The sequence below is a fragment of the Bos taurus genome, chromosome 27 (genome assembly GCF_002263795.3).
Source record: "Bos taurus isolate L1 Dominette 01449 registration number 42190680 breed Hereford chromosome 27, ARS-UCD2.0, whole genome shotgun sequence".
In the NCBI taxonomy this organism is placed as follows: Eukaryota; Metazoa; Chordata; class Mammalia; order Artiodactyla; family Bovidae; genus Bos; species Bos taurus.
In genome coordinates, this window is record NC_037354.1 from 5,958,880 (window position 1) to 5,971,650 (window position 12,771).

Below are 12,771 nucleotides of genomic sequence, written 5' to 3' on the forward strand. Positions count from 1 at the left end.
TCTGCACATTCACCAGCCTCTGGTAGCTTCTCTACTCTCTAGCACGAGATACCCCAGATTCATCTTGTCCATCTCATGCTCCGTACTTGAAACCTACTGTTTCTGTAAGACATCCTGGTTCTTTCTAGTGGCAAAGGTAATGAGTGACCCATGGCTTGTGTGCTAGGGGTGCTCATTGCTACTTCACTGTCTCTGCATTTGTAGGGGTAGGGCTGAGAAATATACACTTGTTAAGAGGGGAAAAGTCCAGATTTTAAACTAATATATCCAATTCAAATTTAAGGCTATAGGATTTTAATATAACCTTTTAATTTTATATGAATCTTCTCTTACATCAAAAATCTTGGTTCTGATGATGTTTTTCATCCTCCTTCCAACCTGACTTTCATCTTGAGAAGCTTCAGATGGACACACAGGCAAGATTAGTACAGTGCGTATCCATACACCCTCCCTCTGGATCCACTAGTTGTAATCGCTTTGCAAGTTTAATTTGATTTGAGTGATTAGAGAGGATGTTGCCAGCTTTGTGACATTTCAGTTCAGTTCAGTTCAGTTGCTCAGTTGTGTCCGACTCTTTGCAACCCCATGAATCCTAGCAGGCCAGGCCTCCCTGTCCATCACCAACTCCCGGAGTTCACTCAGACTCACATCCATCGAGTCAGTGATGCCATTTCAGCCAGCCCTAAATACTTCAGCTCGTACCTCCTAGGAACAGGCCATTCTCCAGCAAAATGTCAGTGCTGAAGATTGACACACAGATGCCACACAGATGCAAATCTCGTAGATACTGCTCTAAGGAGGGGCACTGATGATGGTGTGTTTAGATGACTGTGGCTTTTCCATTGGACAACAGTCATGTCTGGCTTCTTCAAAATATATGTTCTGCATACAAACTCTGCATACATTTTACACAAATATACATGTATTTTGTGAAAACGAAATTCTTCAAAGTATTTATAACTGGAAGCCACTGCCTTCCACTGGTCCTTCTCTGAATGACATGCTTACCCTCTTATTTTCACTTATCAACTTTAAACACCATCTGTTGTCTCATAAACCACAAGGACTTAGTTGATACTACTCACTCCCCTAACCACTGGACCACCAGGGAATTCCCCCACGTTTTTACATTGCTTGATTTTTATGTGTGCTTGTGATTGATCGAAGTGGAATGTGGACTTACTCTTGCCAGATGAAGTAGAGGACAGTGTGTGTGTGTATCATCAGGAGTTGTAAGAAATTTATTGGAGTAAAGGGAAGGCAACCCTCTCTCTCCCAGCAGTGGGTGTCTACAGGCCTCGTGGTGCAGAGATGACAAAAGGCAGGGGCAGTTGTCCTGGAGATGCTTCTGTGAGTGATGTGTAAGTAGATCATGTGACTGTGCCGGAGTTCGAAATGGTCCTCCAGGAACCAGCTATTAGGCCTCCTTACTCGGGATAGTTTTATGGTCTTAATGAAAGTTCTCAAATGCTAAGGTTAACCAACCCACAGCCCACTGTCCCAGCCCAGGGAGGAGCAGGGGCAGCAGTTCTGGGCTCAGCAGATGGACAGGCTGCTGAGATCACTGGGTCTGGGATGAGCTTCTGCTACGAATGAGGGGGCCTGAGGCTGTGTCATTTATCATGTGCTCTCGGTCTCACTGGACCCTCTGCATCGCTCACCTGTAGATCTGGTGATGGATCAGAGTGGAGGTGGCAAGGCTCATGGCCTCGTCAGCATCCCCCAGTCCCATACTTGGTGGGCTAGGCGGCCTGGCCTGTCTGCGCTTTCAAACTTCAAACTTTCTTAATCCCTTCCAAAAGGAGACACAAGACTCATTCTGGTCTCAAGGACGTCTGCCTCACAAAATCCTTTTATTAAAACAATGGTTACAAATACTCCACGTGGCTCCTGAGTGCCCTCTGCCATCGCTCCCAGCTCAGAGTCAACGGATGCAGCACTTGGCTTTGCCCCTGTAGCAGGTGCCTTCGATCCTGTTGTAGAGGGGGCAGGGCGATAGGTTGCAGGTCCCCCCTTTCCTGGCACATATGTAGCTGTCAGACCGCTGGCCGAGAGCCGTAAGCTGGCCGGCACCTGAGAGAAGGGAAAAGCAACCATGTCAGACTCCTGGCTTGCGACCACAGGGATTTCAGGGGAAAGCAGGACAGACAGCCCTTTGCAAAGCACGTCACAGGGGTTTCCCTTGTGAGAGCTTCACACCAAGATGACCTGTGGAGCTGCTCGTGAAACATGGCATCTGAAGAGCCCCCTCAATGCTGGTGGGTTATGGTGTCTCCACCCTTAGTGAGCCCTCATTTTTTGGCATTATCTTTGAAGATTCAGCACATTATAAGGCCAAAAAGGAATAGCAACATATCTCATCAGAGTGCTTTGGTTACGTTCCTTATCTAGAATGAGTCTGTGTGATTTTTAGCAAAGCACTCAAACATTCTGAACCCCAGTTCTCAAATTTAAAATTAAGGAGACTAGATTATGTGATCTCAATCATTTTCAAGATTCTGAGGCTGGTCATCTTTCTTTCGGTCGGGAAACAGCACTTTTATGGTTACTTTTTTTTTAATTTAAACTTTTTATTTTATATTGGAGTATAGCTGATTAACAATGTTGTGATAATTTCAGGCGGACAGCAAAGGGACACACCGATGCATATACATGTATCCATTATCCCCCAAATGCTCCTCCCATCCAGGCTGGCGTGTAACATTGGGCAGAGTTCCATGTGCTATACAATACGTCCTTGTTGGAGGTATAGTACTTATATATACCATTTTATATAAACCATTTTATATATAGCAGTGTGTACATGTCCATCCCATTATGGCTGCATTTAATTCTCCAAGAAATGTATCACTTTTTCCTAACTAACTGACAGAGGAATTGAGATTAAATGTTCTCATTATCTAATCAGTCAATAGTTATATTATGTTAAAGATGCAGGAAAATATTGGAAAAAATTCAACATTGATTCATGATTGAAAAAAAGAAAGAAAGAACTCCTACCAAATAAGGAACTGGAAGAAACTTCCTTAACCTGATAAAGAGTACTTACAGAAGCCTACAGCACACTGTACACTTAATGGTCAAGCGCGGAAACATTCCATGAGATGGCAATCAGACGAGCGTAACTGCTAGTCATTATCATTCCACATTGTACTAGTTAGGGGAATAAGATAAGAAAGAAAGAAACAAAAGGTAGAAGCGTTGGAAAGGAAGAAATAAAACTGTCTCTATTTACAGATATTATGATTATATGTAGGCAGTCTAAAAGGAATTAACAGGAAAGCTTAGCAAATTCGCTGTCCATGAGACCATATACAAAAAGAAAAAAAAGAATTTTACTTCTGCAATCAACAGGAAAAAAAGAAAGAAATAAAAACACCTTATAGAAGAGCATAAAACATGCCTTGTTACAAATCTAAAATATAATGTGCAATATCTCTATCTGTAAAGAATACAGTATTTTTTTTTTTGTAATTTAAAGATGCCCTAAATAAATAGAAATGCTATGCTTAAGCATTGGAGGTTAATTATTTTTAAAATGTTAATTTTCCCCCAATTAAACTGCAGTGCTAGCCCCAAAACCATGAAAATCCCAGGAGATTCTTGCAATGAAACTTCACGAGCTGATTCTAAAATTTTTGTGGCAATTCAAAGGACCAAGAATAGCTAAGGCAGTCTTAGCAAAGAAGGCAGGAGAACTTGCTTTACTGGATTTTGAGACTAATTATAGAGTCAATGGCAACCCACTCCAGTACTCTTGCCTGGAAAATCCCATGGACAGAGGAGCCTGGTTAGGCTGCAGTCCATGGGGTCACTAAGAGTCGGGCACGACTGAACGACTTCACTTTCACCTTTCACTTTCATGCATTGGAGAAGGAAATGGCAACCCACTCCAGTATTCTTGCCTGGAGAATCCCAGGGATGGGGGAGCCTGGTGGGCTGCCGTCTATGGGGTTGTGCAGAGTCGGACACGACTGAAGTGACTTAGCAGCAGCATAGAGCCACTGTAATTAGACCAGATGGTGAGGATACAAACATACCAATGGAACAGGGCAGACGAATATACAAACAGAATAGCAGAAGATGCCCAAGGAGATCCATGCAGATACTGAAAGTTGAACAACAGTGGCTCAGCATAACAGTGGAGGAAAATGGCCTCCTCCATGCTTGGTTCTGGAACAATTAAATATTCATAATGGAAAAAATAAACCCTTTACCCTTAGTCACACCATACGTGCCCATTAAAAATCACTGCCAGATGATTATCAACCTAGATGTAAAAGGAAAATCAATAAGCCCTCAGAAGACAACACTGAACACTCTTCATGCCTTTGGGCTAGAAAAAGATTTCTTAAGGCATCAAAGTACTAACGCTAAAGGAAAAAATATGACACACTTAACCACCTTAAAATAATGTGGAAAATTCAGAGAGTGAAAAACTAAGGCACAAAGTGAGGGAAGATATTTGTCATGCTTACAACTGGCACGGCTGCTATGCAGAATCTATAAAAAACTAGTCCGGATTACAGGGCCTCTCCTCTGTCCAGCCTCCACACCCAGGAGACCAAGCACTTAAAGGAGCCATGTCTGGGGCACCCCTGGCAGTCCAGTGGTTAAGAATCTGCCTTGCAATGCAAGAGACATGGGTTTGGTCCCTGGTCCAGGAAGATCCCACATGCCTCAGAGCAACTGAGCCCCACGTGCCACACTACTGAGCCTGTGCTCTAGAGCGTGGGATCTGCAACTGCTGAAGCCCATGTTCCGGAAAGCCCATGCTCATCCCCAAGAGAAGCCACTACAACAAGAAGCCTGCACATGCAACAACGAGTAGCTCCCGCTGCATAGCTAGAGAAGGTCCTCACATCAGTGAAGACCCAGCACAGCCAAAATGAAGAAATAGATCCTTACAAAGAAGAAGAAGCCATGTTTGATTCTGTGACTCTGGTTTGAAAGCCTCTGGGGCCCACCTGAACACAGATGGGGTCTCCTGCTGCCTCAGGCCTGATTGACCTGTGCTTCCCTACATCCCTGGCTCCTCTCCTGAGCCCTCACCCTGGTCCCAGCATGCTTTGTGCCTTGACAGCCCTGCAGAGTTGGAGCTGATGGCCTGGGTTTGACAGAGTCGCTGCTCTGTCTGTTACCAATCATGTGACTTTAGCCAAGTTATTAAGCCACAGAATGGGGGTAATGAGTCTTCCTCCCCGTAGCTGAGCTGGGAGGACTAAAGTAAGAGTGCGAGCTCTGTTTTTTTTTTTTTTTTTTAATTTATCTGGATGTCTGGGCTTTCAAGGGGATCCCTTGGATTTTCAGATGGTAAAGAGTCTGCCTGCAATGCAGGAGACCAGGGTTCAATCCCTGGGTTGGGGAAGATCCCCTGGAGAAGGAAATGGCACCGTACTCCAGTATTCTTGCCTGGGAAATCCTATGGATCGAGAAGCCTGGCAGGCTACAGTCCGTGGGGTCACAAAGAGTCGGACACGACTGAGCGGCTCGCCTACCTCCTGGGCTCTCATACCAGCTCTCCTTCCCATGTGGTTTGACCTTGCCCTCTCTCATTTTGATAGAGGCAGAGTGAAGAGACAAAATAGGTGATTAAATAGTTAATCCCACTAGGGGATTGCAAGCAGAAAAATATGGGAGACCCCTGTAAGTTAGTGATCACTCGAGAGAGCAGGTTTGCTTAACCTCAAAACCAAGCACATTGCTTAGCAACCAAACCATGCAGCAGAGGCACGAGGCATGGCTCAAAACAGTAAAACAACGGCGGCATGAGACCCACGTCTGCCCAGTGAGCTCAGTGAGTCAATGACCCCCAGGACATGCTCTCTGCACACATAGTAGAACTAATTTGTAGACCCAGCTTGACCAGGAAGGGACGAGAAAACGCCCCTGCTCGATCTGGAGGAGGAGCAATGTTGGAAGCATGATGCCCACTTAAGAAAGTCAAAGAAGTTCTTCTCCCCCTCCCCACTTTTCCATTGCTTATAAATGAAGGCTGTAAGTTTTTGGGGTGCAGCACCCCATTGCCTGCCCACTTTTAAACCTCATAAATATGGTATTCTAATAAATCACTTCTATCACTTTGCCTCTCATTGAATTCTTTTCTGGGCTAAGAGATAAAGAACTTTGGTACCAGAGCTCTTCAAAAGCACCCCTGGGCAAAAATGACTCCAGTTTCACTTTCACTGGTTTAGTTAAGTTCGGGCTGAAAATCCAGATTCCCACCTTGGCCAGGCAGATAACACAGCTCTGTGAAATGGGCTGAGGTGAGGCAGTAGGGACTGGTGGGGTCTGCGGTGTCCTGAGGAGTGCATCCTGTGTGGAGGCAAAGCCACTCTTTAGCCGCAGCTCACTGCTGCCATGCAGGAGTCTGCCACATCTGTTGTGTCTTTAAGAGAAGATAACATGTACACAGTGCTATATTTGATGTGGATAACCAAAGGGCTTCCCTGGCGGCTCAGCACGTAAAGGATCTGCCTGCAATACAGGAGACACAGGAAACTTGGGTTCAACCCCTGGGTCAAGAAGATCTCCTGAGGAGGGCATGGCAACCCACTCTAGTGTTCTTGCCTGGAGAATCCCATGGACAGAGGAGCCTGGCGAGCTACACTCCATGGCGTCACAGAGACAGACTGACTGAAGCCACGGAGAACGCAACCAAAAGGACCTACCGAATAGCACAGGGAACTCTGCTCAGTATTATGTAACAACCTGAACTGGAAAAGATTTTGAAAAAAGAGTAGATACATGTATACATACAACTGAATTATGTTGCTGTACACTTGAACATAACACATTTTTAATCAAGTATACTCCAATATAAAATTAAAAGTTAAATAAAAGTTTAAAACTTTTTTAAGAAAAGAAGATAAAAATCTGATTTTTTTGTGTGACATATCCTGACTTTTAATTGGGAGAGAGTTAAAAGAAATATTATTTTGAAAATTCCATGAACTCAAAAATGACTTTCATCATTCCCTCACTTCTCAGAGTCCTCAACAAAGCCTTCCTGGCTCCTCGAGGTCCCGTCAGCTCTCATCGTCAAGTGTTCCCCTAGCATTGTGCTCTTAACAGCATTTTACAGCACAACTGTCACTAGCTAAGGAATTCTGTAACCGGTTTGCTTGTGCTCTGCTTCTCAAATGTGCGGCCATGGATTTCGGGGCTGTTCCCCGACGCGTCCCCTCATTCCAGGGCAATGCCTGCCTGCAGCAGCTCTTTGCCGGATACTCCATGAACAGCGAGGACACAGCCTCAGCCTTTCTCAACACCTCTGCTGGGCTCCCGTCCAGCTTCTGCAGGGACCTGGGTGGCCTTGCCACTGTGACATTATTCCATGTTCACACAAAGATCACCCGTGTAAGCTAACAGTGGGCGACACAGGCCTTTTTCTCTGACCGGGAGGAAGACTGCTCAAGAGAACACCAAGTCTTAGGATCTCCTGCAGTGACCACAAAGCGCTGGTTCCCCAGGGCCTCACGGGCCTCGATTCCCTACCTGTGAAACGACCCAGTCTGAGGGCTCTTCCAGAAAAGGAGTGAACCGACCCTATAGGGGTTCGGGGTGGCTGAGCAGTGCCGCCTCCCTCCCTGCACTAGGCCTCTGGCATTGGGGCAGCCTGCTGGCAGGGCGGGTATTGCAGGGGTGGCTGCAGCAGCTGCAACAACCAGCACACAGCAACGAGCACACAACCACAAGGAGGGGAAACACCCCAGCTGGCGCCTGAGCACGGGGCACCTTGACCCTGGGACACAGGCTGGGGACCCTGGTGTGTTCTGACGCAGAAAACACCTGGGGTCTTCCTCCCCTCCAGACGTTTCGACATCCCCCAGAAAACGTGGTGTCGAGCTTGCCCTTCCCTGCAACCCCTTTCCTGGTGTGAGCATTTCAGGTCTCAGAGGGGGTGCTCCACCTGCAGGGACCCCACCGCTCAGGCCCCCCAGCTCCAGCCCAGAGGTGGGGAGGACCCCACTCCGCCCCTTCTAGAAGAGGAGTTGGGCTCGGGGAGCAGTCCTGAGGGTTCCCATCCTGAGGCCCTCTTTGCTGCTGCTTCTGTGCGACAGGGCTTGCCTGTCGTCCAAGGGCAGTATCTAAGCCAGTCCAGTTTATGCTGGGCGCTCCATCATATCAGCTGCCATTTCTGGAAGGAGTGATTAGTAAGTTCAGTTCCTCCTGTGAGTCCCTGGGAACACTCTTTTTTGAGGCTTTGGATGAGATGCTTGAGATCTACTTAGATGTCACAGACTGGAAACAACTCTTCAAGTTAATATCGTGGCTTTCAAACATTTTGAGTGTGAACTGAGCTGCGGTAAGAGACTTTGCACGGCTGCTCATGAACACACGTGCTGTGAGATGAGTGTGATAACAGCAGGACACTGCATGGATTTCTCTGAGTCTCTTAAGGGTCCCGACTGGAAACATTAAAGTTCTGCATTGGAATACTTTGGAACCCAGCTGTCTGAGGGGAGCTCTGAGGAACCCCTGGAGTAAGTGAGGCACAACTGCCCAACGACGTGCTGCCTTGGAGGAAAGCACAGCAGGGCTTGCAGAGAATTCCAGAGCTTAAGGCTCTTAGAGCCCTCTGCCGCAGCCCACTCACTCTGCCAATGGGGAAACTGAAAGCCAGAAGAGGTGACTGGCTGGAGATGACCTGGGAGTGAGTGGCAGGGCTGGGATAAACTGTGTTCTTGATTCTTCTGGCAGGCAGGGGCTCCCCTTTTCTTACACCAGGGGCATTGCTGATTTGACCCCGAGGAACTGGCATCCCCTGGCCTGACACAGAGCTCCCCTGCGGTGCACTGGGGAATGGGCCACCCTGGAGGATGTGAGCGGATTTCTCAAGGAAGGTGGATCCCTGAGTGTCTGCACGCAGGTGAGTCAAAGACTCTGGCGGAACTGGTCTTGTGGGCAGGGCAGGTGGCACCTGCTTGCAGGAGAACACCTGGGAGGGCCCACCCTGGGACCTGGCGAGACGGGGTGCACCTCTGGGCTGGCTGGGATGCTGCGCCTCTCGGGGGTAAGGGGGCATCTTGCAGATGGAGTAGGGGTCCCCTTCACAGAGGATACTTTCTGGATGCCCAAGACAGAGACAGGGCAGGGGATGTGGGGGCTGCCTGGCACCTGATATCCCCGCCAAGGGCAGAGGGAAGGGAGCCCTGAGGGAGAGATGAGAGATGGGAGGGCCCTCCTGCTGCTCAGCTGCCCTCAGGCTCCTGGGAGAACTAGCCCAGGGAGGCTCTAGGCAGGCAGGTGCACTCCTTGCACTCAGGATGGCCTGGACCCCTCGGTCGGACCACCCCTCGCCATCTGCCCCGGACAGGCCGCTCAGCCCCGGAGAGGCCTTCCTGCTGCCGCGGGCTCGGGTCGCAGAGGCGGCCAACCTCAGACGTGGCCCCGAGTTCCAGCCCCGGGCGCTGCAGGGTCCCGGCTCACCTGGGCCCAGCTGGGAGAGGAGCAGGCCGAGGGCCAGCAGCAGCAGGCGGAGGACCCTCATGGTGGCGGCGGGCGGCCGGAGGCCCGGGGAGAGAGGCTCAGGGGAGGCCGGGCTGCCGAGTCTCCAGAGGCGGCAGGGTCACCGCCTTTATAGGGCTGGAGGATTGCACAACCGCACACACCGACGTGAAGGGCGGCGTCCAACGCCAGGGAGAGATTCTAATAAATAACCTTTCACATCAAGCCTTGAGTCGTCGGGGAGTCACGTGGACGCGCGTCTCCCTCCGGCTGCAGCTGGATCCGGCGCTTGCAGGCCTGGAGGCGGCTCCTCCCGCCTGCTCTGCTCTGGGTCCCCGCGGAGCTGCTCAGATAGAGTTCCCGGGACGGGAGTGCACGCTGGAACCCCTCCCGCCAGAGGCTCGGGGAGCCGGAGAGGTGGCCCCGGGGGCACTGAGCCAGGCGGCCGCCCGGCTGGCAGCCCGCGTCAGGCCTGTAGCTGAGCTGCGCTCTCCACATGGTGCCCCGGACTTCACCCTCGTCCCTCACAAAAGCCGGGCTGTTGCCTTTCCTCCAACCTTTGGAATTTTCTTCCGGCCCAAGGTTGACTAATACTAGTCTTTCTAGTTTCTGGCTGGTGTTGCTTTTTTTAAATCAAAATATCTCTCAAATCTTTTTATAATCTATGAGCTTCTTCTGCCACTTAAACTTTTTTTTGGGGGGGTCAAGACAAATTTTTTGGAGCAGTTTTAATGGCACAGCAAAATTTAGGGGAAGGGACAGAGTTCGTCGTATTCAAACATTTCTCCTTTCACTCACTGACTCAGGTGTGTATATGTGGTTCCTGTTATGTGCTGGGTGATGTTTAGGGTCTTGGGGTGCAGTGAGGACCAAGATTTATGTTGGTTTCCTGCAAAAGTCTAGTTGAGATGGACGAGCAGACGGGCCGTTGCCATGGCACTGGATAGGCGCTCTGATTGGCAGCAAGTGAGGACCAGGGAACAAGGCCGGGATCTGAGGAAGAGTGTGTGAGTTTGGCTTTGGTTTCTTCCTTAGGCAATAGGGAGGTCTGGGAAGATTTGAATCAGGAGAAATACACAAGCCAGTTGCCATTTTAGAAACCATCTCAGGGAAGTGTGGGTGGAGAAAGGCAAGACTGGACTTGGGAGGCCAAGGGAGGAGCTGGTGGAGCAATGAGGGTCTTAACTAAGGTCGTGGAGCGGGGAAGAAAGGAGACATGGATTCAGGGATGTTAAGAAGGAAAAGTCTCGCAGACACTGGAGACAGACTGAGCTCGATTCCTGGCTCTGTCTAAGTAAAAGGTGATGCCCCGGACCAAGGTAGCATAACCAGGAGGAGGAGGTGATTTGGGGAAGTGGTGGTGAGTTGCATAGACATTTCCGCAGAAGCAGTGTCTCGGTTTGGGTTTCCCGAGGTGCAGAATGTGAGTCCAGAACGTGACTGAAGGTGGAGAGCTGGGAGAGTAAAGAGAGGGGGAAAGCAACTGGACGAGAAGGAAGTGGACAGAGACGTGCGCCTCCAGCCCGCGGTTCCCTTTTTCATCAGCAGCAGGGCTCCAGGCTCCTGCTTTCTCTGTGGAGCCGCCGGGCCTGGCACTGCAGCCGGGACAACCTCTTGGCTGGACTTGCCCCATCTGTGAACCAGGGAGATTCAGACAGAGCCCGTCAGGTCGGCACAGCTGGCATGTGTGTTGTTTACACAGATCAGGGGAGGGACTGGCGGTGCACCTGTGTGCGGCGCTCCTGAGAGTAAGAACAGCCACTTTCACTGACAGCTCACGGGCCCCGGGCCAGCCCACGTGCCCTGCGTGACTACTGAGCATGGAGCGCTCTGCAGCAGAGATGGACTCGACTGCATTTCAACGATATTTATGACATAACCACCATGTGCTGAGCGCCGCAGGAGGGAAGAAGGCACCCTGCTCCTGGGGGCTGGCGGCTCCTGTGGGTGAGCCTCTCTCTTGTTTGCCAGCCACCTCTGAGAAGTCCTCCCTGACCTCCCCTCGTCCTAAAAGTGGCTGGTACTTCTGGGCTGCCCTTTTACAGCCTCCTTCCTGTTGCGTTCTTGGCATGCTGGCTGCTTCCCCCGACATCAGTGGGGTCTGAGGGAGGGGCCGCATGGAGACCCCCATCATCTCCCCTCCCAGGAGAGTCTGCTGTCGGTATAGATGACCAGTCGCTGGAGGAAATGAATGAAATGAGTGCTGCCATGGACTGAATGGTGTCCCCCAGTTGCCCATGTTGAAGCCCTGTGTTTGGAGGTGGGGCCTTTAAGGAGGTAGTTAAGGCTGAAAGAAGTCACAAGGCTCCATCCCTGTAGGACGGGTAGTCTTATAAGCAGAGGAAGAGATTCATTGCTCTCTTTGCCACATGAGCACACGGTGAGAAGGCCACCTCCAGAACCACGAGACAGGAGCTTCTACCCTTCAAGCTCCCAGCCTGTGTGTTTCGTTACAGCAGCCATCCCGACTAATACACGTGTCTGCACCTCAGTTAACTCTCTGTCTCCTAGGACCCCAGAACTCCTGGGACTCCACTCCTGAGAGCTCCCCAAACTCTTGGCACCCCAGCAACAGTCCTTCTCTAAATGCCACAGCCCACGTTTGTGAAAGGATTTCAATCTGAAATGGAACCGGAAGATATAAAATGGAAAATCTCATGCATGTGCCCTCAGAAAAATAAAACTTCAGGACTAGAAACAGAGTTTCTGTAAATGCCTGGTTTACAGAAAAGTGATAATATTACAGTTTTCTTAAATGAGAGGGCCTTGGTCATAGGTTGCCTCATATCAGCCTTGGAGGGTTTGCTTATGGTTCCAGAGGTGAGAAAAAGAAATGACCTGGGTTAGGCTCATCTGAGATTTGTTTGCCTGCCTGGGCTGGTTTTGTCTGCTCAGGGAACTTTCAGGCCTGGTCTGTGTACTTTTTTAAACTGATTTTTATTTTAATAGACTAACTGGACTCTCCCTTCTTTACATTTCCTGGCCATAAACACAGCCTACCCCACACCTTTTACTGACTCACTTACGGCTTCTACAGTTTGTGTGCCCTGATGCAATTACTGCTGTTCCTGAATAAACTCATCTTTTCGGCAATTTTGCACTCGCCTCGGTTTACCTTTTCACGTGGTCCACGGTAGCTATTTCCACTCCGCTCTGCTGTGTCTGAAAACAGACTCAAGGCCTTGTTTATAGTTTGGGGCCGCGTCAGGAGGGCCTGCTTTCCGGGGGGTGGCGATCATTAACACTCTTTGCCTGAGAAAGCTCAGGTCAGGGTCTTTTCAGAAAGAAACTTCAGATTTAAACACATTTGTGTGGGGTAAA

The 12,771-nt window shown here is 49.6% G+C and overlaps 2 long non-coding RNA genes across 2 annotated transcripts; one reads left to right on the plus strand and one right to left on the minus strand.

Annotated features, from left to right (window-relative positions):
* Positions 1 to 1,834: 1,834 nt before the first annotated feature.
* Positions 1,835 to 9,934, minus strand: LOC112444603 (uncharacterized). Its single transcript, XR_003032967.2, has 2 exons — positions 9,433 to 9,934; positions 1,835 to 2,073 (listed from the first exon to the last, which is right to left on the minus strand). It is a non-coding gene; the product is annotated as an uncharacterized lncRNA (long non-coding RNA).
* Positions 9,935 to 10,010: 76 nt separating this feature from the next.
* LOC101904680 (uncharacterized) lies at positions 10,011 to 12,541 on the plus strand. Its single transcript, XR_003032968.2, has 2 exons — positions 10,011 to 10,256; positions 11,225 to 12,541. It is a non-coding gene; the product is annotated as an uncharacterized lncRNA (long non-coding RNA).
* Positions 12,542 to 12,771: the final 230 nt, after the last annotated feature.